This window comes from Ctenopharyngodon idella, chromosome 22 (genome assembly GCF_019924925.1).
Source record: "Ctenopharyngodon idella isolate HZGC_01 chromosome 22, HZGC01, whole genome shotgun sequence".
Classification (NCBI taxonomy): Eukaryota; Metazoa; Chordata; class Actinopteri; order Cypriniformes; family Xenocyprididae; genus Ctenopharyngodon; species Ctenopharyngodon idella.
Genome location: NC_067241.1, coordinates 17,859,668 through 17,886,764, shown reverse-complemented (window position 1 = coordinate 17,886,764; position 27,097 = coordinate 17,859,668). Strand labels below are relative to the sequence as shown.

At 35.9% G+C, this 27,097-nt stretch overlaps 1 protein-coding gene and 3 long non-coding RNA genes across 5 annotated transcripts in view; 3 read left to right on the top strand and 1 right to left on the bottom strand.

The window, feature by feature from the left end:
- Window positions 1-27,097, bottom strand: part of LOC127505138 (uncharacterized) — a 162,748-nt gene that overhangs the window by 64,070 nt on the left and 71,581 nt on the right. The gene's annotated exons all lie outside the window — the stretch shown is intronic.
- LOC127505149 (uncharacterized) lies at window positions 878-7,372 on the top strand. 2 transcript variants are annotated; one of them, XR_007927587.1, is made up of 5 exons: window positions 878-1,086; window positions 3,785-4,120; window positions 4,383-4,530; window positions 5,621-5,673; window positions 5,805-7,372. It is a non-coding gene; the product is annotated as an uncharacterized LOC127505149 (long non-coding RNA). The 2 variants fall into 2 exon arrangements; XR_007927588.1 differs by lacking the exon at window positions 878-1,086 and adding an exon at window positions 2,444-2,524.
- LOC127505142 (uncharacterized) lies at window positions 11,880-14,289 on the top strand. The gene is made up of 3 exons (XR_007927578.1): window positions 11,880-11,960; window positions 12,799-13,108; window positions 14,161-14,289. It is a non-coding gene; the product is annotated as an uncharacterized LOC127505142 (long non-coding RNA).
- On the top strand, window positions 21,532-23,981 carry LOC127505154 (uncharacterized). The gene is made up of 3 exons (XR_007927594.1): window positions 21,532-21,880; window positions 22,694-22,780; window positions 22,918-23,981. It is a non-coding gene; the product is annotated as an uncharacterized LOC127505154 (long non-coding RNA).

Genomic DNA, 27,097 nt, shown 5'->3' with positions numbered 1-27,097 from the left:
CCATGCCACGCCGCATTGCTGCAGCAATTCAGACAAAAGGAGCCTCAACTAAGTATTGAGTGCTGTACATGCTCATACTTTTCATGTTCATACTTTTCAGTTGGCCAAGATTTCTAAAAATCCTTTCTTTGTATTGGTCTTAAGTAATATTCTAATTTTCTGAGATACTGAATTTGGGATTTTCCTTAGTTGTCAGTTATAATCATCAATATAATCAATATAATATACAAGTTTCACTTTTTGAATGGAATTAGTGAAATAAATCAACTTTTTGATGATATTCTAATTATATGACCAGCACCTGTATATTTACATCCGAGAGTATGAATCTGTTATTTAGATATGACTCTGTATAACTAACATACTGCATATTTAACAAATATTGAACTCTGCGTTGTTTAACAAACAGTGTAGGCTACAATACTATGACATTTTAAAGTAATATAAGAGAGCATTTTTTATAACTCGGAATTTAGAATTGTCTATAAAATTAGTTTGTTGGCAGAATTCGTAATGAATAATCAGTTTTGTTACAAAAAATGGCAACAAGAAATATCACAAATAGGAATGTATGGTCTGTTTGTTTAAGAAGAAAGAGAAGGTTTTGAATAAAGACCATCCTTAAGTGGTACTGGCCCCATCCTAATTCCAAAGACTTTACATCTAGTTTCTGTTAAACTGCAAAACATACTGTTGGCTTGGGTGCGGTTTTGCCTCAGCTCGGTAATGCACTGTAGATCTCAGTAGGTGGCAGAGTGCACTCACTGAAGAACCTTTTGCTATGCAACCGCCTCTAAATCGAGTAAGGGAGGGAAAGAGGAGGAGATTGGAGACACCCACACTGACACAGAGAAGGTGGTAGGAAGGGGGAAAAGAACACATAGAGTGTGGAGATTGGAGAGAGAGACGTACGCACAGACACAGAGGAGTTGAAGAGCAAACCCGCGGCAGGCAATATTAGTTTGGGCTGTTTACTCACAGTGTTGACTGTACGCAATACGCATCGCTAGCTTTTTTTGTGTTACCGAAGGATACTTGGGCTTTGACAAAAGATGATCGCAGAAGTCTTGATCTTCATCGCTACAGGTAGGTGGGCAGTTCTGTGTTAACATCCCAGGGAATGGACCCGAAACCCGGTATTAAACGTGCCCCGGGGATAAATTATAAAAGACCATAGTACCGATAATCTCCGACATTACCGGTGTTGTGTGCCACTCGACCCGTCACTGTTAAATTCATTTACCTGGCGACCCGTTACCGTCAAATGCGGAATCTTAGCCGTTATGTACCTGTCTGGAGACCCGTCATCCTATGCACCGACCTCACGACACGTGAAAGATTTTACCCCAGCTGTTGCAAACAAAACTTCAAACAATCGGTGCGTCTCAGTCAGCTCTCAGAGTCATGAATCAGAATTCGGGGAGTAAGGGTTCTGGCTCAAATGTACAGTGTCACTTACTACAATACAACTGATATCTTTCTGACTCTATTTTTTTTTCATGTTATTTAAAGTACAATATGATAAATATTAGATTGATATGATATGATTGACAATATGATAAGAATTAAATTGTTACAAGCTGGGGGGGGGGGGGGGGGGGGGTTGGCACGCGCATGCGCATAAGAACAGTAACTGATGGCACGCAGCAGGCTGTCACATGGAAGTAACATGGAGTTCGCTAAAGTTTTTAGTTGTTCCTACCGCTAAAAACTTAATGATAATTTGGTGACAGGAAAAGCTGTACAACAAAATGCTTCACTTACTGCAGTAAAAATAGTGCTTGTCAATGTCAGAATCTTTAAGAACATACTAGTGTAAACTGTAAAACTAAATATTATTTGCAAATAGTTCAAATGCATTATAATAAATTCTAGTTCTTTTACTGGTTTTCTTTCTTTTTCTTTATTCCCTTAAAGAAATCTTTTTTTTATTTTTTTTATTTAGACAGTTATAATAGTATTTTATTTTGATCTTTTATTTCATGCACAAATTCAGTTTCTTGTTTAGAAGGCTGTGCATGAACATACTGTACTTTTTTATTTAGGTAAAAAGTTTTTTTGTCTTAAAAACAGTATTTTGTGTCACAAAATAAAGCAAGTCAAACTTAGCGCCCCATAAAAGAGTGCACTGACAGTCACATCACATCTTACATGAGATTAAAACAAAATTCAAAGATAAAAGTCTGATTTTTTTTGTTTGAGTCACAATTATGTATTTTGGTTCTTGGAGATTTTAACCAGTGTAACTTGGAATACTTGACAGGATATGAACAATATGTATTGTGTAGTTAGCAAGAAAACACAATATTCTGGACAAATGTTTTGTGAATGTTAAGAATGACTAAGTGTGGGCTACCAATACTGAATTTGACCACAATGTGACGTAATGTGCTTCCTGTGTATGAGACAAAGCTAAAAGGGGAAGTTGAAAAGAAAGAAATCAGAGTGTGGTCAAATGAAAGTAAAGATAAACTGAGAGCTTGCTTTGACTGAACTCACTGGGAAATCTTGGTAACGCTTTACAGTAAGGTTCATTAGTTAACATTAGTTATCTACATTGGTTAACATGAACTAATAATGAACTGCACTTATACAGCATTTATTAATCTTTGTTAATGTTAATTTCAGCATTTACTAATACATTATTAAAATCTTGTTAACATTAGTTAATGCACTGTGAACTAACATGAACAAACAATGAACAACTGTATTTTCATTAACTAACGTTAACGAAGTTTAGTAAATACAGTAACAAATGTATTGCTCATGGTTAGTTCGTGTTAGTTAACACTTTAACTAATGTTTAACTAATGAACCTTATTGTAAAGTGTTACCGAAATCTTTTATGAAAGATATTTAAATGAAAGGATTGAAATAACTAATGACTACTTGAATTTTTGTGTACAATTGGTAATACCTAAAAAGACTAACAGTTTACCCAAATAATAAATCCTATGTTACCAAAGACATTTAGGAAGTTATGAATAGAAGGAAAGTTGCATTTAAAAACAAGGACTTAAGAGTGACTGACAGAAAAGGAACTAAAGGTATAATGAGGAAGTCAAAAGAATCTCATAGACACCGCCTAGAAGGAGTCTTTGGAGCTAAAAACAACAAGAAGGTCTGGGATACTATGAAAAAAATGACAGGGTTAGCAACATCAAATAAATCCATTGTGATGGATAATGAAGTTGGCTTTGCCAAATTAATTAAATTCCTTTTTTTACTAGATTTAAACCAAGTAATTATGAACTACCTAAGATTGTAATTTCCCCATCCCAAAGATAGTTATTGATGTTGAGGATGTTAGGAGCTCATTTAAATGGACTAATATTAGAAAAGCTGTAGGACCTGATGGGTGTAGTCCAGGCCTTATAAAAATTTTGTGTATGAACTAGCTCCAGTGTGGCAACCAATTTTTCAGGCTCCTGTTGATTCATATACTGTTCCTGTAATATAGAAAACCTCAATCATAAAACCAGTACCAAAAATTCCTTGTCAAGCTTAGTTTTGATAAACCAGGTAGGGATTTTTGTTTATTTTGTCCTTGCCCTCTCTCAAACTATATTGCTTTGCTCAAAATTACTTTTATTACTTAGCTTCATAAAAATTGTGTGGACTGAAGAGTACTGGGACAGGAGCTCAAACAAGCTAAATTATTTATAAATTATTTAATTATGGTATTTCTACCTTACTGACAGGGCTGTTTGGTATACATAAGACAAAAACTTGGGAATCTGTTCTAAAGTATAGTAAATTCTTTCTTTCTTTTTTTCCAAAACAGTCTCTGTGCACGTTGCTGGTTTGGAGTTGGAGGCAACTGATGGACAAGATATTACCATACCCTTCGGAACTGTTAAACTGGAGCGAGTCAATGAAGTGAAAGTAATTTTTGAAGGAAAAGACCTGAAAAAATCTTTAATTGCAAGATACTGTTCCCATGTTTACACTGTTCCCAGCTGTAAACCCAAGAAAACACATGGAGTCTCGCTGCAAGTTGAAGAAAGAAATGTGTCCTTGATTCTTCAAGATGTCAACATCTCCAGATCAGGACTCTATAAAGCACAGGCCTTCTTTGGAAAGCAAGTGCGTGAGGTCATTGCCACACTTGTGGTCAACAGTGAGTATGTTATAATATATCTGCTTGCCTGTAATGTACTACAATCAAGATTATGAGAGAGACAATATTAATGCTCATAACTGTGCTCATTAAGTCATAAGCTCATTTTGCTTATTTCGGTACTTGATACACTGCCGTTCTGATGTTCACAGCTATGTGGCAATGTTACCAAAACTGATCATGTTTTAAGGTGTTAAAGGATTATAAACTAAAAATCAAATGACTCTTAACTATTTGTTTCTGTTCCTGTTTTGTCTTACAGAACCACCATTTTCCTCCAGTAGAGCACCACCACACACCTCCACCTTGAAACCTCCCAACTCCTCTGAACACCAAGGTTTATTAATAGCTGCAGCCATCATCATCATCATCGTCATCATCATTTTTTGCTTCTTCTGGAAACGCAGGAGGTCAAGAATTACTTACATTTATTCTTTTATTAATGAATATGAGCAGCTCTGCAGTTCTAATAATCTGAGCCGTGCTAAGAGTAATTCAAGCATTTTAACACTAAAAGTAGCTGCTGAACCCAGGACAGTTTTAAGTGTCCTCCTGACTCAAATACAATCCAAAACATGGCTGCTGTTGTCCATATGTGTTGAATAAATAAATATATTGGAATATTACAGTGACACTGACCTTTTAATAAGGTATTGCAGTAACACTTTACAATAAGGTTCATTAGTTAAACATTAGTTAAAGTGTTAACTAACATGAACTAACCATGAGCAATACATCTGTTACTGTATTTACTAATCTTCGTTAATGTTAGTTAATGAACATACAGTTGTTCATTGTTTGTTCATGTTAGTTCACAGTGCATTAACTAATGTCAACAAGATTTTAATAATGTGTAAATGTTTAAATTAACATTAACAAAGATTAATAAATACTGTATAAGTGCAGTTCATTATTAGTTCATGTTAACTAATGTAGATAACTAATGTTAACTAATGAACCTTACTGTAAAGCGTTACCTTTATTGCTATTGCTTAAACCACTAAGGTGTTTTCTTTTAAACTTATAGATGTGATTGTCTCCCATGAATTGAAACATTCATAAATGTCGGAAACTAAAGTTTTGACAACTTATAGTTTTTGACTATATATAATTAATAACGACTGCTGAAATTTTGGTACTGTGGATGTAGAATGTAGAGCTGTCTGAGCCTCTCATTATTTATTAATTTATTTATTTAATGAGAGGCTTAATAACAGCCAGCTTGAAAGTTGAAATAATGACAATGTTGAATTAATATTGAGAAGAGGATCATCTATGACTTCTGTAAGCAACTCTTCCAGTAGTTTAGTAGCTATAGGGTCTAACGTTTTTGATATCTGAAGTTTGCCTCTATTCTGTTACTCTCCTGTTTATTATTGTGAAGCTGCTTTGAAACAATTCATCTCTGATATTCACCATTGTTTTCATGGCAACAGTGCCAACAGCACCTTTCTATTTGGTTTACACGACCTCTTATTGTGTTTTTGTGTTGACTTTCAGAAAAGTGAGTCAGCAGTGGATGAAGAAGACACAGAAACCTCTGATGTCTCCAGGTATGAAGCCCTTCACTTCTCTCTCAACGTTTCAAGTCTTTTGATGCATCACATGACTTTTTTCATAAAGGATGTTTCACTTTGCTATGTTGTGCTTCACTAAGGACAGTTTTCTCTTGTTTTCTTTACAGATCCAATGTCTGCAAAAGAAAGCAATTGCAGTGATTGTGTAGCAGTCTCCATGAACAGTTGTGATGAAAACACTGAAGCTCTGCACGCAGATACAGGCCTGGTTTCACAGACAGGGTTTAGATTAAGCCAGGATTAGGCCTTCGTTCAGTTAGGACATTTAAGTAGGACAACAGAGCTTCTGTTTGTTCTGTTACCTGTAATGTGTGTGTGTTTTTTTTTTTTGTTTTTGTTTTTTTTCTTCATTTTATTACTAACTTTTCTTTAGGTTTCTTTCGCAGTGTTTACTTAACTGAACAGTATTTAAAGGCTACATGTAAAAATCCTAAATTATTTATTATTTATTCTAATTATTTATTTACAGTCATTAATAGCATTAAAATTAACTTCTTCTTATTATTATTATTTATTCATTTTATTTTTTTCTTCAAATAGTTAAGTAAAAAGCATTTTTTATGGTACGAAAACTGGTACCGAAAAACATGATATTTGACTGGACCGACTACTGAAATTTTGGTGCCATGATAACTCTAATTTAGGGGGCTTTCACACTGGGCTTGTTTGCTGCGGTAAGAGCCCGAGCGCGATTGTTCCCCGTGCCCGGTCTGGTTTCACATTCAACTAGATTCAATCGAACTCTGGTGTGTTTGCATTCATCTTATGTCATCACAAACATGCAAGGCGCATGATAGAAAACGGAACGCGGGTCAATAAATTGTGTTTTTTATTAATGTGGCGCTATTATGTGCAGCAGAGTAACCAACACTTGTGTTTACTCTACGTGCGTCACATGTAGACGGTTTTCCGCTGCTTGTAAGCAGACTATTTTGAGGAGTCCGCTGATTGCCATTCATTTGCCGCTCTGATTGCACTCTCAAAGTGTGAATACACTGCAGGCTCACTCCTGCTCGAAGGTAAATCAACACTATCATCTCTTACATGTAACACATTATAATCATCTAAAACGCATGCACAGGTTACTTTACTTCCTGAACAAGTGTGCATCCGAGTCCGTATTGCTTTCATATTCGCGCGAACCGCAGCACAGTTTGAGTGCAACACCTCCTTCAGGTAGTCTCGGGTTCGGTACCCCGCTGCGCACCCGGGTTCGCATGACAGCTTTCACATTAGTGATTTTTCGTGCGAACCGTGCCCCGTTTCGAACTAAACCGACAATGTGAATGCCCCCTTAGTATCATATTCCAATCGGATAGAGAAATAATCTGATTTGTACACAGTGTGAATGTTGCCTTTGAAGCCAGTTAACCTGCTGAACTGTTCTTTCTTCAGCACAAGTATTCATAATATGAACATACGGTATTAAAGTGCCAGAGTTTAGTCAGGCAGGTTGCATTTTCACAAGTGCATTCCAGTTATGTGTGCAATAATATTAATAAATCAGTCAACTGACTGTGTTCCTGCTGTCTGTGGATGAGATTAGGTACTGTATGAAGGGAGATTCATTCTAAAGAAGAAGATTTGCAGCTGCACATAAGATTCATCTGTATTTCTGTGTGTGCACACATTTGTAAGTGTAAATATTTTTTGCATAAATTTGTATCCAAATTCATTTCTTGTCCATGTCTATCTCTATATTTCAACAATATATATGTCTTTTTGTACCACTTGTATATTTTCCCACATCTTTGACTGGTGTTTTCTCATCTGATCTGGTTAAATGCACTCATCAGCTTCATTTCACTGCCAGACTAATATATCATAAATGTTAAATAATACACATTACTTTATAGTGTGCACAGTTTAAGATGATATCATACAATCATACAATACACATTTGTTTACATGTGGGAAAAAATTAGACAAAGGGATAATACAGAATACAGATTGAATTTATTTCATGAAAATGCGAATTTACACATTCACTACACAAGAATTATGTTCATTTTTACTTGTATGCTGGTATTGATGCTAAGAATTTGTATTTTTAATTGTTTCAGGAAGTACAGTTATAAAACTTACTGTATTGTTGAGATCGCAGGTTTGATGTGTCAGAGATGAACAAATGATACTACAGCTCTGATCTTCAATCAGATCAACACATCGTGATTTATGTTAGGATATTCATACTTCCAGTATTTATAAAAGAAGAGAAAATAAATGATGTGAATTTGGTTATATGGCAAAAATCAAAAGAGGTCACACAAAGTATATGTCTTCATATTAGCATCGTATGACTGCATTTGTGTCTCAGGAAAACCAGTGTATCTTGTGGTTATCAGGCTTGTTTCACATCTCTGTGTTTGCCATAGTGAAGGACTGCTTAAGAACAGCTGTTGGATGTGTACAAAACCACATTGTCAAGACAAACACACCAAGCACTTGACCTGTAATAACCTGTAATGCAGTAGTAGCTAGCCTACAACAAAAGCTTACCACACATCAAATGAGCAAAGCTAATTATGATTATCACTTAACAAGATTATCACATATACAGTGTCACAAGAATTTACCATTAGATGCCATATGTTTTTGTGTGCGTGTGTGTCTGTGTGGTAACCTACTAATTAAGAAATTAACAATTGTATTTTATTAAATAACATTAACAAAGCTAATGTTTTGCTTTTCCTTGAGTTTAGTTATTTCAAAGTCAAGCCAAGTCACGCTTTGTCAAGTCTTTTGTTTATTTTGTATCTATTCACATAAATAAACTGCACATGGGTTCAGTTCAACGTGCCTTCACTGGACTTGGTTACAGGTGTTCTGCCTTCATGCATTACTAATTTTTCCTGTTTAAAGAAAGGAGAGTAAGTCTGAACTGTGTGTGTGTTCCCTCTATTGCCTTAAAGTCAGTATTCTGCCTTTGTGGTTCACTGTTTTTGCTGTTTAAAGAAATGAGAGTAAGTCTGACCTGTGTCTCTCTTCTCTCTATTGCCTTAAAGTCAGTATTCTGCCTTTATGGCTCACTGTTTTTGACTATGTTTAAGTTGTCACTATGATCAGTGTCAGACTCTCTTAAATATTTTTAAATGTAGCAGAGAAAATACATTAAAATGATTAATATATGGTTCGTATAATGAATTACTCATAAATAAATAATTTTTTCAGTGTGGTCCTGGCTCCCAGCAAACGTGCGCTGCATGAGAAGTTTCCTCTTGCTCATGATTTCAGATCACAAAACCCACAGAAGAGCCGTCACAGTCGAGTAGATGTGGTTTGCCAGTCGCTGAAAACGACACGCTCTCTCTTTCTTTCACTCTGTAGTACTCCACTGCTCTGTTCTATCACTTCGTCTGTTCGTTGTCTGTTTTCTTCTGTTTTATCTTCTATTTTTTTTTTGTAATCTCTTTACGTGTTCCATGTCCGCCGGCACCCGTAACATGTTACTATTCTAAGGCCTCTCAGTATCTTTAGACCATTTCTGATTCTTTTTCTCATGTGCTTCAGATTTCTCTCAGCTTGCATTCATCCTGCATTCAGCCTGCCATGCCGGCCATCAAACCTCTCACTCAGCTCTACCAACACACCTCTGGCCTGTTTAGTCTGCACCTCAGTGATCTTAGAGGAGACTCAAGCAGAATTGGCCCAGAGTTCAGTTCGCCCATGTTCATTCACACAGAAGAAGAGTGTGAGCGATGAAGAGCAGCAGAACAATGAACTAGAGTTAACATTTTTCTTGGGTGTGTCTCAATCAGTTCCCTAGCTCCCGAGCTCGTGAATCAGTATATCGTGTACACGAATTCAGGCACTGGTAAGGACAGTAAAGGACGCTGGTTCACTACACATTGGGACACTTCTGACTCTATTCCTGGAGTCCTTGTACAACATCACTACTGGTATTATGAACGAAAGCAGAGCTGATATCTTTCTGACATTACTTGTAATGTTATTTAAAGTACATTATGATAAATTCTTTGCTTGTTACATAAACGTGCAACATTTCAGCTGTAAATAAATTATAAATGTTAGCCAAATTATGTTCATTACCTGTCTAGCAATGTATGTTTATGCTGAAATATAAAATGGTTTGTATTTTCAAAAACATCTATCACGCTCACGTGATTTAAGTTTCACGCTTCAGAACTTCCGTTTAGGGAGCATAGTGAGCATCGATGCTCCCTGGTTTTCATGGTGCATTGTGGCATTTTTTAGGGAGCAAACGTTTCAGTGCCCTGGAAGAATTCTGCGATTGAGACAGCCCTTAATATGGCTGACTCCCTGATCAGTGCCCTGACTACTGAACTAGGGAGCTGATTGAGACACACCCCATGACTTTGTATTAAGTTTCTGTGATCACTTATTAAAAGGATGATTATAAAATAAAAATTTCATTCTTTTTCAACATTTCTAGCCTTTGAAGTTTCGCTCTTTAGATCTGTCTTTTCCAAACTGAAAGCATTTGATTTTTATTAAATAATTACGTTCAATTTAGTAATTAAAATGCAAAATTAAAATGAATCTTACATAATAAAAACATTCAAATTAAAGCACTTTTTAAAACGTTGTCAGATGCAGTTATTTTTAGGAATTAGGACTGAATTATGAAGATTTGGAATAAATTTTAGTCAGGAATGTTGTTCCAGGGTCAACAAAATATGTTGAACATGTCTTGGCAAAATTTGAAACGAACTAAGCATAAACGTCCCCATACGGGAGACCGGGGATGGTTGTAAAATGGGTCAGTTGTAACACTTCCAATTTCTCCAATCAGGAACAAGTTATAAATCACCTGATTCACTTCACACATGCTCGGTTTAGTCCTTATTCCACATGTGGGAAAGTAGAGCCCTGTAGCAGACACAGCAGATTTTAGAGGAGAAAAACTCATTTTGATATATATTCCTTCAATTATTTTTGATATGGCAATTCCTGCTTAGTAGTTAAACTCATCAAAGTTAAGCTATGTTTATTGTGTGTCTGTGTAGATATTTTTCATGCTGGTTGTTAGTGCTAATGTTGTGGCTGTTAGCTGTAAGCTGAGCTAGTTCATGGCTACAAGACTCTGGGTTAGTTGAACATCAATGAAGCTCTTTCCTACAACAAGTTTATTTTTTATTTCAGTATGCCTCAGTCAGGGGTGTCCAAACTCGGTTCTGAGGGTCACTATCCTGCAACGTTTAGCTCCAACTTGCCTCAAAACACCTGACTGTAAGTTTCTAGTATGCCTAGACTTGATTACCTGCTTCAGGTGTGTTTAATTGGGGTTGCTGAACTCTGCAGGACGGTGGCCCTCCAGGAACAGGATTGGACACCTCTGGACTAAGTCTTGGAAGAGAAAGACAAATTGAGGGATGTAAAATAAGCATTTGCTCATTTTATTCATTTTTGTTACGAACACGAACACACACATATTATGTTAAGAAGTCTGTGTTGAATAAAAAGCTTTCAAAACTGATTTTTTTTTCTGTTATAATCAATATTTCATAATGTTACCTCTCACCGCAGGGTCTGTTACAACTAACCTGGACTATGGTGTGAATTGTAACATTTCACTCCCTGTGTTTGAAACTAAACCACACATTTTCTGTTTGTGATGCAAAGACAACAGCTGTCATTTAATAGCTGACACTTCTAACTAGATTTAATCACATTTTGAACTCACTGGCTCAGAAAATCCAAGATTCAGACAAATGTTACAACAAATCCCTGGTCTCCCCTATCATCTTTCTTGTCAAACAAATGGACTAAGTAATGCCTTGACACAAATGTTCACTAAACTGTGAATGATTTCTTTGAGGAAGAACTGATGGCGCACGATTTGAAGTTTGGTTGACTAATCAGCGGAAAGGGGCGTTAGCCTATATACAAGTTGTTTGTCCATTTTCTGCCCCTGAATGTATACAAAATGAACAATCCGAATTCTTGTTTTTTTTTTTTCGTTTTATTTAACAAATGAAAACAAAAATGCACAGTTTTCTGGTTTCAATAGGCTATTAAATAGAAAAAAACGAATGATCGAAAGATACACGGATAGGTTTGGCACCGCCCAGTGAAACCGACGCCTCCAGAACGACGCGTCCACCGATTGGCTGTACAGTGAGCCAATCAAAAATGCGCCAATCAAAAATGTAGGTGCGATTCTCAACGCCAAATATAGTCGTTACTAAATTCCGCCTACAGGACATACTGTGACTGTCGCCATGACTCTGCCTGTCCGACAATCGCTCTTTCCTCTTCGGCAAAATTATTCACTGCCTCTAGTAAGTAAATGATTTTAACATCCGACAGTATTGAATCTGTGTTGTTTTAGCATGCACAGTATATATTTTATATCGATAATAAAAAAAGCTTTGCTATCTCGAAAAATAATTTTAATTTATTAAATATTTGTAATTATTTTTAAAGGTTTGACATTGCATATTTGACTGAAATGTTTGTATTGAAATACATTACACAATTTAGATTATACCAATGATAAAACTGCTTAACGAGACAGTAAGACGATTTTTGTGAGGGACGGGCACTGCAAGCTTTTGAGCTCCTTTATGAAAACTGAAGACTATTTGTAAAAACGGTTTAAACCAATAAATTATGAAGGGCTCATCATGATCGAAAATGTTAAATTGAATAGATCGACAGATCGGGAAGTGTTTTATGTAAAATGTGACGCAGAATGCTCTGTGAACATCTTCACTGTGAGTCTGTGAACAAACTGAACAAGAGTGCGGAAGTGCACGTTTAGCCCTCAGCCATCATGGTTTTGACATGACGTAAAAAAGAAGTGTGTTTGGGTTGGAGGAGAAGAATTCTAGAAGAAGTCGCTATTTAATTTTACATTCAAACAGGCGAGTCGACATCCCGCTGCGTTACGTATTTTGGATCAAATCTCGGAGATTCTCCACAGTTTTGTTAAAGATGAAATTAATTTCCACTGTCTTCGTATTAGTTAACTTTGCATCGGTTTCAGGTAGGAGAGATGGGGGTTAATGGACAGATGCTGGTTTTTATTTAACTGTAATATTGTACTGTCAGTTCATCACTCATTATTCTAAAGCAGTGGTTAATTGTCATCCTAAACACTTTCTTTCTGGGTCGAAGATCGAGGCAAACCATGGAGAAAATGTTACACTGTCCTTCCCAATGGATAAAGCAGAGGAAGCTGATAGATTGAGGATAATGTTTACATCAGAATCTACGAAGAATTCTTGTGTGATCGCACAGCACTGTTCCGGTTCTGAAATCTGTGATCTTGTGGAAGAACCTGGAGTCAAACTGATGGTTGAAGGAGGATTCGTGAATGTAACAATTCAGAAAGTGAACAGCTCCAGATCAGGACTCTATAAAGCAGAACCTGTTGGAGAGCACATAGGCATACCTGATGTGACTCCTATTACACTTGTTGTCAAAGGTGAGTGTGTTACTCTTTTATGTCTATTTGCCTGTAATGTAGAACACAACAGGAGAAAATGTGCTTTTCATTACTCCTGTAGTGTATGATTGCAGAATATGTATATGTTTATATGTGTATGTGTTTTTATTGAACATTAATGGGTAACATATTTTGTGTGAAAATAAATGATGAAAGTGGTTTTAGTTTAAAAATCGCATTAATGTATGAGGTGGCGAGGAGGTTTTTTGATACTGTACTGACAAGACCACAGCAAACGTGTGGGTCCAGTGTTCAGCTGGCATCCTCTAACTACAGGGACGAAACCACAGCAAACCACATGTGTTAAATCTAAAGCTAGTTTTTACTTGTGTCTGTCTGGTGACACAATAGCGGTTCCCAGTTCAGTCAATTACAGCATTCACACCACACAAGACAGATACAAAGAACTGATACAAATACTTTAGCTGGAATATGTATCTAATAATATATTATTTAATAATGTCTAAGTTAATACTTTTTCAAAACAATCACTTTAGCAAACTTTGTACTATTTTCTGTTTACTTTGAGAAATAAAATAAATTTTTTTGTTCAATAAATATACTGTTAATTTAAAAAAAAAAAAAAGAAAGAAACAAAATTATTTAAAAAAGTAAAGATTCTGAAAGCATTGAAGGAGATCCCATAATAATTTAACAAAGCTTCAGTAGTAACAAATAAATATGATTTTATTATGATTGATATCATATTTTTTAAATCAATTTTGCGCTGCTGTCTGTGATCACATCAAGGATCAGACAAATTTCCATGTGCCTCATCAGAAGAGGTTATTAAAGTAATAGTTCACCCAAAAATGAAAATCCTGTCATAATTTACCCCCACATGCCTTTAAGAAAAGTGCTGAGCTGAATTTTTGTGCAATCTAGTGGTTTAATGGAGAATAAAGTCAAAACCACCTTTTACCCCAGTGAACCTTTATCCCTGTTGTACCCTATACTAGAATCAGGTTATGGTCAGGGTAAGTGTCATTTGCAGTTTAAAACCTCTAACATTTCCTGTTCCTCTCTTACAGAAGCATACTTTACCTACACTACAGCTCCTCCACACTCCTCCACCCCAAAACCTCCCAACTCCTCTAACCTCCTCTGGCTGTGTGCATTATTTCCTGTATTCTTGTTGGTCGTTTACTTGTGGAAACGCAGGAGGGCAAGTATTACTTACATTTATTCTTTTATCGATTAATCTGAGCAGCGCTGCGGTTCCAATAATCTGAGTCTGTTATCACCAATATTTTTAGGCTAAAAGTTGCTTCTAACATGGAAATTTATGAGCAGCTCTTAAAAATGAGCGGCCTGCCACTTCTAATTTTTGAACTCATCAAAGAGTAATTCAAACATTTCAACACTAAAAGTAGCTGCTGAACCCAGGACAGTTTTGATGTCTCCCTGAGGACTTCTACATCCCTGACGCCTGTTTGACAAACACTCAGTTTGCGTTACGTATGCGATGCAGGAACAGAACATGATATTGTACTTTCACATAAGCCGCGTTTGCAATTTACTTATTTTTATTTCAAATCCAAAAGTTGTTAATGAACATGGCTTGTCAGCATTGAGATACAGTCTTCCATAGATTAGCTTCCATAGATTCACTACATTTTAACGTTTTATTCAATTCATTACTTTATATTTTATATAAAGTAATACTTTACATTTATATATTAAGTAAAAAGCAAGTGGCGAAACTTTTAAACATGTCTATATGTTAAAACATTTTAAATGAGAACTTACAGTAGCCTACATGAGAACAGCAGAATCTTGTCTTTTCTTTCGCTTTTAAATCTTTATACAAGAAATCCTGCAGGTCATAAAGAACTTTTGTTTTTCCACCTCATGAAGAGACGAGTGCTATCCATTATGTCTCCTTGTTTATGTAATGTGAGGTAAGGTGTCGTTTTCCTTGCTTTACCTGCACTGTAAAAAATTAAAGTTGAGAAAACTTAAAAATTTACGGAGCCCCACACGACATGCAAGAAAAAAAATTAAATTGTGCGCACAATTTACTAATTAATTCCCTTGATTTACTAAATCGTGCACATGATTTACTATTTTGTTCCCTCGATTTATAAATCATGTGCATTTAGCCTAGTATTTTTTTCATGCAACTTTCAACCAGCTGCAGGAGATTTGAGTTTTCTTAATTTGTTGTAAATTGAACTTGTTACACAACAACAAGTTGAGAACTCAAATCTCCTGCAGCTGGTTGGAAGTTGCATGAAAAAAATAGTTTAATTTTTTACAGTATGAGGCAAAAAGCCATGTGTTGATTTTGAAACAGAATAGACTTTAAATTATCTGCATCTATGATGAAATTACTATATTTTCATGTCAATACATGTTTATTTTAAATGCGAACAATTGTGCTGCACTGCTGCAGACGCACCGCAACTGGAACGCACTTCCAGAACGCATCCGCATACAGTGTGAAAACTCTAACCTGTTAACATGGGCACGGAAAAAAATACGCACCACATACGCACTGCAGACGGAGTATGAGTGAAACAGGCGTAAGAGTGGCTGCTGTTGTCAATCCATGAAACTGACCTTTAATAAAGTGTCATCTGAAAAACTTTTAAACTTAAGAAATGCAATTACGTCTCCTATGAATCAAAACAACCCAATTACAAAAGTTTTGATAACTATATATAATTAATTAGATCTTAAAAGGTCCTAATTTCTATATTCAAAGTAATTTTTCTAGTTATCCTCAGTCAGAACTGAGCAAAACTGTGATCAGATCATCTGAAACAGATCATAATAACAGTTTTAAAAGGGTCAAAGAGTTTGAGTCAGTCACTGTTCTGTGCAGCATTTTAAAGGGTTAGTTCACCCAGAAATGAAATTCTGTCATTAATTACTCACCCTCATGTCGTTCCACACCTGTAAGACCTTCGTTCATCTTCAGAACACAAATTAAGATATTTTTGATGAAATCCAAGAGGTTTTTTTTATCCTCAATAGAAAACAATGAAATTAGCACATTCACTGTCCAGAAAAGTAGTAAAAACATCGTTAAAAAAGTTGACGTGACTGCAGTGGCTCAACCTTAATGTTATGAAGCGAGAAGAATAATTTTTGTGCCAAAAAAAAAAAAAATTATGACTTTATTGAATAATCTCTCCTCTTTCCAGTCAGTCTCCTACTCTGTTGACATTGTAGACACAGTGCAGCACTTACATGTTTACATCCAAATGCCGGCTCAGTATTTGCTGTTCACGTGCGCATCATGACATATGTGATGTTGACACGGGAGCCGGCCAATAATGAGCCGGTATTCAGATGTAGAACCTGGAAGCGCTGCACTGCGTTTTTTGCGCACAAAAAGTATTCTCATCACTTCATAACATTTAGAGGATTAGTTCACTTGAAATCCTGATAATTTACTCACCCCCATGTCATTCAGGATGTCTTTTTTCAGTTGAAAAGAAATTAAGGTTTTTGTGTAAAACATTCCAGGATTTTTCTCCATATAGTGGACTTCACTGGGGTTCAACGGGTTGAAGGTCCAAATGTCAGTTTCAGTGCAGCTTCAAAGAGCTCGACATGATCCCAGACGAGGAATAAGAGTCTTATCTAGCAAAACGATTGTCCATTTTCTAAAAAAAAAAAAAATAATTACATCTTATCCACAAATGCTCGTCTTGCACTGCTCTGCGATACGCCACGCATTACGTAATCATGTTGGAATGGTCATGCGTGACGTAGGCAGAAGTACTGATCCAGTGTCTACAAAGTGAACATGCAAAGACTAAGTCAAACGCCCTTTACAAAAAAAGGTAAAACAACGATGTCAGATGATTTTGAAGTTGGAGAAAATGAGATGGAGTTTTTGCGCCCTGCCGCAGTACTCCCTCCTACGTCATGTGTGACCTTTCCAACGTGATTACGTAATGGGCGCCAACATTTCAGGGTGTGTCAGGTACAGGGAGACATACAAAATGTGCAGGGCTGGTGGTACTCCAGGACAGGTTTGAGAACCACTGTCTCAGATGTAATACGGGGTCAGTCATGGCCTAATGGTTAGAGAGTCAGAATGGTAACTTAAAAGTTGCGGGTTCAATTTTCAATACCAGCAGGAAATGACTGAAGTGCCATTGAGCAAGGCACCTATCCCACAATAGCCGCGTTTCCACTGTCGGGCCAAAAGGGGGCCTGCTAGTGTGTGCCAGGTCCAGTCGGGTTTCATATACCAGCTAACATCAGCATTAAAGACTTAAAATCAGTTTAGCTCAAAACTCACTTTCAGACAGCAGCGAGTGTTTGAAATAACTTCTGTTTGTGATCTGATGTGGATTCTGATCACCGTATAAGGCAGAAATATATATGCGAGGTAAAACACTGTCTGCTAACCATTACCATAGTAAACATGGTAATAAATACAACCGCTTGAAGAAATCGGACACATCATATAGGCTCTCACAATTGTTTGTTTATTTTATCTGCCAGTACGTCTCGTCTCTGTCTGATGTCCATATTGGAGAGAGTGCTAAAGCTCGTATTTTGGGTGGAAAATTTGTAGAATTCGTTTCTTTCTAAACGTGATGCAAACAAACTTTCCTGTGACTAAAAATAAAAAGAAACGGACGCAAGTATTTTGTGAAATAATGGTAAATACCACTTTATTTCTGTGACTAATGTGCAATAGTGACATAAATTAATTTATTATGATCAATGTATCGCTTATTATTGTAAAACTGATATCAATGTTTGGGTTTTAAATCTTTAAGTAAACAACAAAAATGCCAACAAACGGACGCTTTTATCATGTTCGTTTGTTGCGATCTCGCTATATCCAGTGATTTCTTTCTGATTCGTTTTCTGATTAAACTTCCATTTGTTGGTGAAATGACGGGTTTGTGTGACGTTGGTCCAGAGAGGTGTGTCATGGGCGGGTTTTAGTGAAGTGCTGCAGAGCTTCTGGTCTAACGGTGGAAACGCAGCATGATTTTGGGCTCGGTGCTGCAGGTCCGAGGCTATTAGCTCAGCCCGGCCTGTTGAAATCCCTGGCTCGCACTGGCCCGACAGTGGAAAAGCAGCTAATCACTCCCCGAGTGCCACAGCAAAAAAAGGCTGTCCACAGTTTGCAGTGTGTGTGTTCACTACTCACTGATCCTCATGTATGTTTTTTCACTAACTTAGGTGGGTTAAATGCAGGGAACAAATTCTGAGTATGGGTTACCACACCTGGCCTTCACATGTCACTTCCCGTTTTCACTTTAAACATTGATGAAATGTAAAATTAAGCTTTGACTTCAGCACCGTTTTATTTGATTTGGTTTTCATGTCTTGTAATTGTGTTTCACTAATCTCAGTTTTCTGCTGTTTTCTTTACAGATCCTGAGTTTAAAAATAAAAAAGGACTGGAAACCCGCTGCAGTGATTGTGTAGCAGTCACCGTGAACGGTTGTGGAGAAAATGCTGAAGCTCTTCTCACAGATACACAAGTGTCTTAAAACAATAAATAACACCAAATTCCAAACACTTCCAAACACTTTAGCCATGTTCAAACTGTCAGTCCAAATCTGATTTTTGTGCATATACAATCGTAGTAAGTGTGAACTGCAAAACAAAAATCACATTTAATACAAATCAATTTCAACCTACTTTCATGTGGTTTTGAAATCCTATTTCAGTTCTGGAAATCTGTTTGTCTGACCACTCTGATTGCATTTCAGTAATTATTTTTTTTTGCCTACATGTCACTTTCTTACAGCATGTAAAACTTAAACACTATCTCTATCGGTTTCACTGACAAGGCTTAAACTAGTCTGTCTAAAATGCATGTTTGAGCTGTTTTAACTGAAATCATCTCTTAAAATATGTCAGTGCCATTGTTTTGTCTGAAGATGTACACCAGTAATGTTTTTTTTTTTTCTAAGACACGTTTATAAAAGCTACTTAAATAACCTAAATATCCTAAGGCCTCATTCTGGCTAATCTAAACCTTTGTCCAGCACCATGGCTACTCATTGTCATGTTGTATGACAACGTCAGTGTTAAACTCCTTTTAATAGGAAAAAATTCCCTGACAGATCTACTACCTGATGTGACAAATCAAGAGAGATCTTCTGTAAAGGGATAGTTCACCTTAAAATAATCAAAATTCTGTCATCATTTACTCTCATGTTGTTTCAAACCTGTATGAATTTCTGTCTTCTAACTAAAAAGATGTTTTGAAGAATGTGTGAAACCAAACAGTTGATGGCCCCATTGACTTCCTATAGTATTCCCCCCATACATTTCATCCCTCTCAATGTCTCGAAATATATAGAAATTCCTCTTTAAAAAACAATCATGGAGGAGTTTTGAAAGATTTACATTTGTGTATGTAAAATGTTTTGCAAAAGCAACAAATAATTTATTACATAAGATTGTCACAGTTCCCTTGTCTCCCGGACTCCATTTCCCATGATCCTCCTGTCTCCACACCTGCACTCACTTCCCTCGTCATCTCCCCATCAGCACTCATCACCTGCACCTGGACTTCCTCATCAGCACTCCCTATATAATGGACTCACTCCCTTCACTCCCTGTCCGTTCTTATTGTTATCTTTCCGTGTGTTAATGTTGTGTTTCTGCTCCTACGTTCATTAAAGACCCTTACTTTGTGGATTACCGTGTATTGTCTCATCCCTGCAGCACCACACGTAACAAAGATACGGTTGTTTTGTTAAGGATAAAAAAAGTATGTTTCCCCAACACTGTCTCACAACCAATTTGTACAATGTCACTGGTACGAATTCATATGATTTGTCTAAACCCCAGTGACGGGTCGGTTTAGTGGCAAGCTTGGGTAGTTCATTCATACGAATTTGGCAACTCATAAAATGCGTATGATTTAACAAAAGGTAAAGCAGATTTTCTCTCTTTCCAACATGCAACTTCCTTTAGTGGGCATTTAACCCAGACATATAGCTGTGTTTTAGAAGAAAGAGTAATAACTCTACAGCAGGAGAGTGTTTGCACTGGTTGAAGCAGGAATGAAATCAATCAGGATCTACATGCAGCAAATCCTGACACCGGGATTAATCAGAACTTCTCAAAAACTCAAACGGCACAACCAGAAAATACTGACAATGACAGACAAAGAACAACTGAACATGATGAGGGCTATTAATACACAAGGAAACACTGGGGCTAAACTAGATTATGAACCACAGGTTAACATGAGGGCAAATCAAAAACCATGGCAACAGATGAATTAACTGAACTGGGAACAGTGCAAAACTAAACATCTGGTACATGTGGATTACACACGGACCAGATGTGGGCCGACACTATGTTACTGTCAGGGTATAAGCTGAACACGTAATATGCATGCATCACCATTTTCACAGATTTGTGTTTTTGTTGTTTATATGGAGCCTATGGCATCATTTTCAAAAACTTTTTTTCCCCTAAAAGTTTGCATTTTCAGGCCGGCCAAAATGCCATTGTCATGTAAATGAATGAGTTTTCAGTTTTTAGGTGTCACCTAAACATCCCATGTGTTATTCAACTTGACCTAAGACAAATGAATGTGTAATAAATGTATTGTAATATTTGTGAACTACAACAACAAAAAATAACTTTGCAACTGCAAACATAATAATTGTAAAGGCTAAATAGTTCAAACCAGAAGCTGACGATTCCAAGTGTTTCCTTCCTTCTCCCTGTTTCATTTGAGGCTTTAGAGACAGTTGTTATTGCTCCGAGCCGCATTCAAATCTCAGCTTTCAGCCTTATGGCAGACGTGTGAGAAAAGTATAATCTTTCAAATTCATTTCAAAGATTCCTCGATGGTACAAATGTGAAAGTGTGAGATTATTAATTTACTAATTATTATTTATTTGAAATTATTACATTACTAACAGAAACAATTCTATTTAACCAACTTCACTTTAAAATGAGGATGGAAAAGTACATCTGGTAGGTGAGTGGTTGCCCACTAACTTAAACTCAAAAATAATTTCCTCAGTTTTTCTGATGTTAATTAAGTTCTTTACTCCAGTTAGTGATCTCTGCGTAATGTTGAATGTCCTTATCTTTATGCAGAAGACCAAGTATAGCAGCATCATCTGAAAATTTTACAGCAATATTCACATGAATGTTGACTCCTTTACTCGGTGTACAAATGTGAAAGTGAAAAACAGTTGTGAACATACACATCCCTGGGAAACTCAATCTGAACCTGCAGGAGTGAGAAAGACAACTTGCCGCTCTTACAAGTGTTTTCTAGGTTTGTGCTTTAGTTCCTAAAAACTGGCCATGTGTCTCATTTTGAAACTTGACATTAATTTGTCAGCTGCATACGTCAGAGAATGTCTTATTTTAGAACAGTAACCTTTATAAAATAGTGGGAAGTAGAGATGTGACATTGTATTATGTTGAATAACAAAGTTTGTTGTGTCTATTTGTTAATGAGGGACTTATATGCTAGTATTTTGCATGTGTCCAACAGGAGAAGAGAAGTCTGGCATGAGGAAGTGACTCACTATAATGCTGAAGTAGACATAGTAGACATACAACCAAATGCTTAATGTATGTCCACCACCAAGTTATGCTGGGGAGGGAATACAGTATGGATTTTTTTTTGTCATTACATCCTGCCTTCATTCACAGCGCTGGGATTATCCACACATATGAAGTCAAGCCTGTACAGTCAGAGTCCCACAATCAAGTTATCTGAGGGCTGTCAGAGTCTCACAGTAAAAAAATTATGCAGTTTTTCGAGCATGCCGAACTCCAATACAAGTAAGCTGCAACATTTTATACTTTATTTATTAAATGTTTCATTAAATTTAACCTATACTTTGTAAAAAAAAAAAAAATAGCTTAAACATAGAGTGAAGTTTAAAGTTTTTGTGCAAAACATATTTTGACCTCAATTTTAAATATTACAACTGTAAAAAAGTGAACTGTTAAAAAACCCTATTGTTTTATTATTATTATTTGCACCATTATTAATCGTAAATCTTGTGTTTAAAAAAATAACAAGTAAGTTGAAAACCATAACGTGTTATTATTGTCATGTAGTTGTGTTTATAATAATCAGTGAGTGAAAGGAGATTTGACATTGTTTGGTAGAATTTTGATTTTGTGACTGTTTCGATGAACCAAAGCATAATAATTACTTTATAATTATTAGCCAACAAATAAACATTATTTTTCATAAATTCAACTGATATAGCCTACATAGCTTTTTTTTATTTTTTTTTATTAAATAACATTAACCGAGATTATTGGCTAAATGCTGTTAAAATAGTGCGCATTGTAATGCATTAAATCAGGGAGTTTAGCTCCAACTTGCCTCAAAACACCTGCCTGGAAGTTTCTAGTATACCTAGACCTTGATTATCTCGTTCAGGTTTGTTTAATTGAGGGTCCTCCAGGAGCAGGATTGTACACCCCTGCATTAAATAATATACCTTATTACTAACTTAATAACTTTCCACTCTTAAAGTGACAGTACCACACATGAGAGAGTGATATAGAGCAGTGGAATACTTGGACGCTAGATGGCGCTATACTGCTAGAATAACTAATGGTGTTACTGTTAATGTCCAGGGTCTGCAGTCAGGTGTGTTTGTCCATCAGTGTTCTTCTGTCTGTCTGCTGTCTGGAAGATGATGACTTCTGTTTGTTCCTCTGACGGTATGATTATTCTTTAAAGAACATATTATTCATTTATTAACACACTCACAGTCAAAACATGAGTTTTGTATCATTTATTTCTGACTGAAGATCTGTACAGTGTGCTTAAGTTCATCTTCATCTTTTCTGTGTGATAGAAATGGATCTTCAGTCTCTGGATGTTCCTCTCTCTGTAGAGGAGACCCGACCAGAACCGGCCCAGAGTTCAGTGCGGCCATGTTCATTCACAGAGGATGAGTGTGAGCGATGATGATGAAGAGCAGCGGGTTTAAGAGTCCAGACACAGAGGAATGAACTAATCCATATTTTTATTTACTTTGTATTAAATAGTTTCTGTTATCACTTGATGATTACAAAAAGCATGTTTTATTGTTTTTCAATGCCTTTTGAAATTTCACTATTCAGATCTGGGTTTTGATTTGATTTCATTAATTAAATAATTACATTAAATTAGTAGGCCAAAATAAAATGTAAAATTAAAAAGAATAATTTTATAATAAAACCATTGATAAAGGCATTATAAAGGCAAATAAAGCATTTTATTTGTTTTCCTGCATGTCATGTGACCAGCAGAGAACAGAGAACATGCAAATGAGTTGTTAATTATTGAAAAATAAACTTAAAATCTCAGGGGGACTTAAAGTAAATATTTTAACTCAAAGGGGTTCAGTTTATTTTACATCAAAGAAGAATTAATGCAGAAGGATTGCATTAGGGTGCATGGTTCATCTTATCCTAGGGTCTAATTTTAACTAATTTTAGCATACAATTATGTGTTTATTTTTTAAATAAATATATCAGAATATATGATTTGAAATTAGTATTATGTTAGAGCAGTAATGTACACATCAGCTTAATTCAGAAGATGCAGACAGCTGAGTTTATGTATTTGGTTGTGTTGTGATTACTTGCAGCATGTGTTGTCAAACTGATGATGATGTCTTCTTAAAGGATTAGTTCACTTCAGAATTAAAAATTTCCTGATAATTTACTTACCCCCCATGCCATCCAAGATGTTAATGTCTTTCTTTCTTCAGTTTAAAAGAAATGAAGGTTTTTGAGGAAAACATTCCAGGATTTTTCTCCATATAGTGGACCTCACTGGGGTTGAAGGTCCAAATGTCAGTTTCAGTGCAGCTTCAAAGGACTCTACATGATCCCAGACGAGGAATAAGAGTCTTATCTAGAGAAACCATCCGTCATTTTCTACAAAAAAAAAAAAAAATTATATACTTTTTAACCACAAATTCTCATCTTGCACTGCTCTGCGTGCAATTTTCGTAAGGGTTTTTTTAAAGGATTGCTTTGATCGTGTTATATTTATGCTTTTATTATTGCCTCATGCAAAAATAAATATCATCTGACAATCTGATGTATTAATATCCGTTATATGCACAGTGCAATACGAATTGTTTAGAGTTGCAGCAGAACAGACCGTTTGTGATGCACTTTTAAAAAGGTAATACGTTTAAAGAATAAGATTGTATATTATCAGTACATGAACTGAATTAACTTGTGTATTAAAGCATGCTAGTTGATTATTTCTCACTAAATTATAGTTTATTTATTAATTCGTAATTATACGAACAGCCTATTAATTGTAAAACCCGTTCTATTAATGCAGTTTTATCCATAGCCTAATTAGATGAAAGGCTTCTAAACGGGTGTATGATAGTGGTGGATTGAAGTGGTAAAATGAGAATATCCTTTTTATTCCATATTAAATGTGCAATGAAGAATTAAATTCCTTATTGTAGGTAATTACTACAAATTTAGAATGCATAAGCCTATGTGATTAAGCAAAACCGTATGGGTGGAGTTTTTTAGGGATTGTGATTCTGTAGACTTCCTTCAGCTCAACTGATTTTTGGAAGGGAGAGGGATGTTTATAAGTGAGATTTAAAAACAATGCTTGAACAAGTATAAAAAGCCAAGCAGTTTAAAAAAATATACAAGGCTAAATGGGGATGCTAAATACCAAAACTGTATTATATAGGCCTACTACTATCGTATATAATATATGACCCCCTCACTTTCAACACAAGAATCACAAAGGGAATTCAGAGGATCAGGAAGACTCCCTGCACTGACAATTTACCCTCACCTTGAGTCCTTGGATTTTACAAGCTTTTCCCTGCTCCTTATTTTTAATAAACCTTTTATAAACATTAAACTTCCCAGTGTTGGTCTTTGTGAAAAAGTGCAGATACATCTAAGTATGATTAACACACAATTTAGCACACACTGAAAAAAAAAGTGTGTTGAATTTACATGATTTAATAGTGTACATCGGTCCCACATGAATCAATTAAGTTATACATATATAATTTGTTAATATAAATTCAACATGATGAAATTAAGTAATTTTTAAGTGATCCAATTAAGTAGTCTCAAAGTGAATTTTGTAAGGTTCATCGATTCGTGATTTATTCTTTCAAAACATTTACTCATCCAATATGTTCTTTCATTCAATTCAACTTCATATATGTGTTACATTGATTCATTAGACTTGACTATAATAGTCAACAGCCTATTAGCTAACAATAGCACACACACTAGCACATTAAATATTAGTTTTCAGCTCAAAGCTGAACTTGAATATGAAGCACCAGTCCACAGCCTAAGCAAATGCCCCACTCTTCTCTACAATGGTAACCCAGTGAAATTTAAAACATTCTAATAATTGCAATAAAAGTGAACACTGAACACTATCAAGCATCCCCCGTTTTCATCTTACAGCAAAACACATAAATTATCATCAAATTTTTAAACATTTTATCTCTTTATCCAGCCATATGCAATGCATGATGGGAACTAACAAGCACTGCCCATTTTCAGTTAACTGAACAAAATTCATTCATGTAATCCCAACACAAATGGATTAAGTAAACTTCAATACTAGATCTATTTACGTGGATTAAACATGATGAAATTAAGTTAGGACAAAATGTGTAGGAATTGTGTTGCTTTAGCTCATTTTAATTAAGTAATTTGAACAAGGAGCATAAATCATTTTTTTCAGTGCACAATCTTTAGTTATATTTAGATTGCTCCTGCTGACTTGAGCAAGCATTAATTTCACCTCTCCTTAGTGGGGAAACCATATATTCCGCTTTCTCAAGCGACTGGATCTTCCTCATTCAGAACTGCTGTGCAAACCATAGTGGAGACTACAAGAACAAAAGGACAGACAAAATGCTTTACATGCAGTTTGTTATAGTTATGGGAAGTTCCGCTCTTTTGGCTCGGCTTCATAGAAGAGCCGTCTCTTGCGGCTCCCAAGTGGCTCTTCATTTAGTAGGCTATCACTCGGATTTTAGCCCAGTTTAGCAATTGTGAATGGTTTGCGTGTTAATAAACAATTTTTTTATTCAGTGTTTTAAAAACCTTATTTTTATGCATTTTTTCGTTAAATAAAATACAGTTACTATTTAAAGGATTAGTCCACTTTTAAATAAAATTGTCCTGATAATTTACTCACCGGAAAAGTTTATTTGAAAGTGAACTAATCCTTTAACATTTAAATAAAACTTTGATTGAAAAATTGAACACAGAACCACAGCAAACAAATCTAATAAATAAAGGCATATAAGGCAAATAAATTCAGCCAGATGCTGCTTCTTTTTCGGTTTTCACTCATTCACTTTTTCCCAACGCGCTTGCATTTAAATCATTTAAATCTGTCGCTCTGTGTACCTGGCCTGTACCACTACACTCGCTGTCTTCGGAGCATGTGCCCCCCTTCCTTCTTTTACATAATGGTATGATCCTTGTCTGTCCTCCCATGTGATTGGCCGCATGGTGTGCCCATTCTAGTAAAGTCCCGCCCCTGCCTGCGGCTGAAGATTCGGCTCTCCGGAGTCGGCTCTTCTCGTTCGCTACAAAAAATCGGCTCTTAGAGCCGGCTCGTTCGCGAACGACACATCATTAGTTTGTTAGAAATGTATAAATCCATTGTTATATATATGATTATATGTGTAAAATACAGTATACTATAAACAATAATACAGGTAAAAAAAAAAATGAATAAAATAAAAAATAAATAAATAAAAAGAGGTATGAGATCATCATATAAATAACATAAAAGCTTCACAAAGAGCCATAGTGCGTTTTGCTTTACTGTTTTTCAACCCAAGTAGTAACTCTATATACTTTTTCATTTCTATCTGAAATAATAAAAAATTGGGTTTTCTTTTAGCCCATTTTTGGTATATGGTATTTCCAAAGCATGAGAGGTTCCACGAGCCGCCCGCCATTACTGTAACATTTACTCTTCTTCTCAGTTTCTGTCAGAGCCCGCCTGTGTGCTCACTGGGG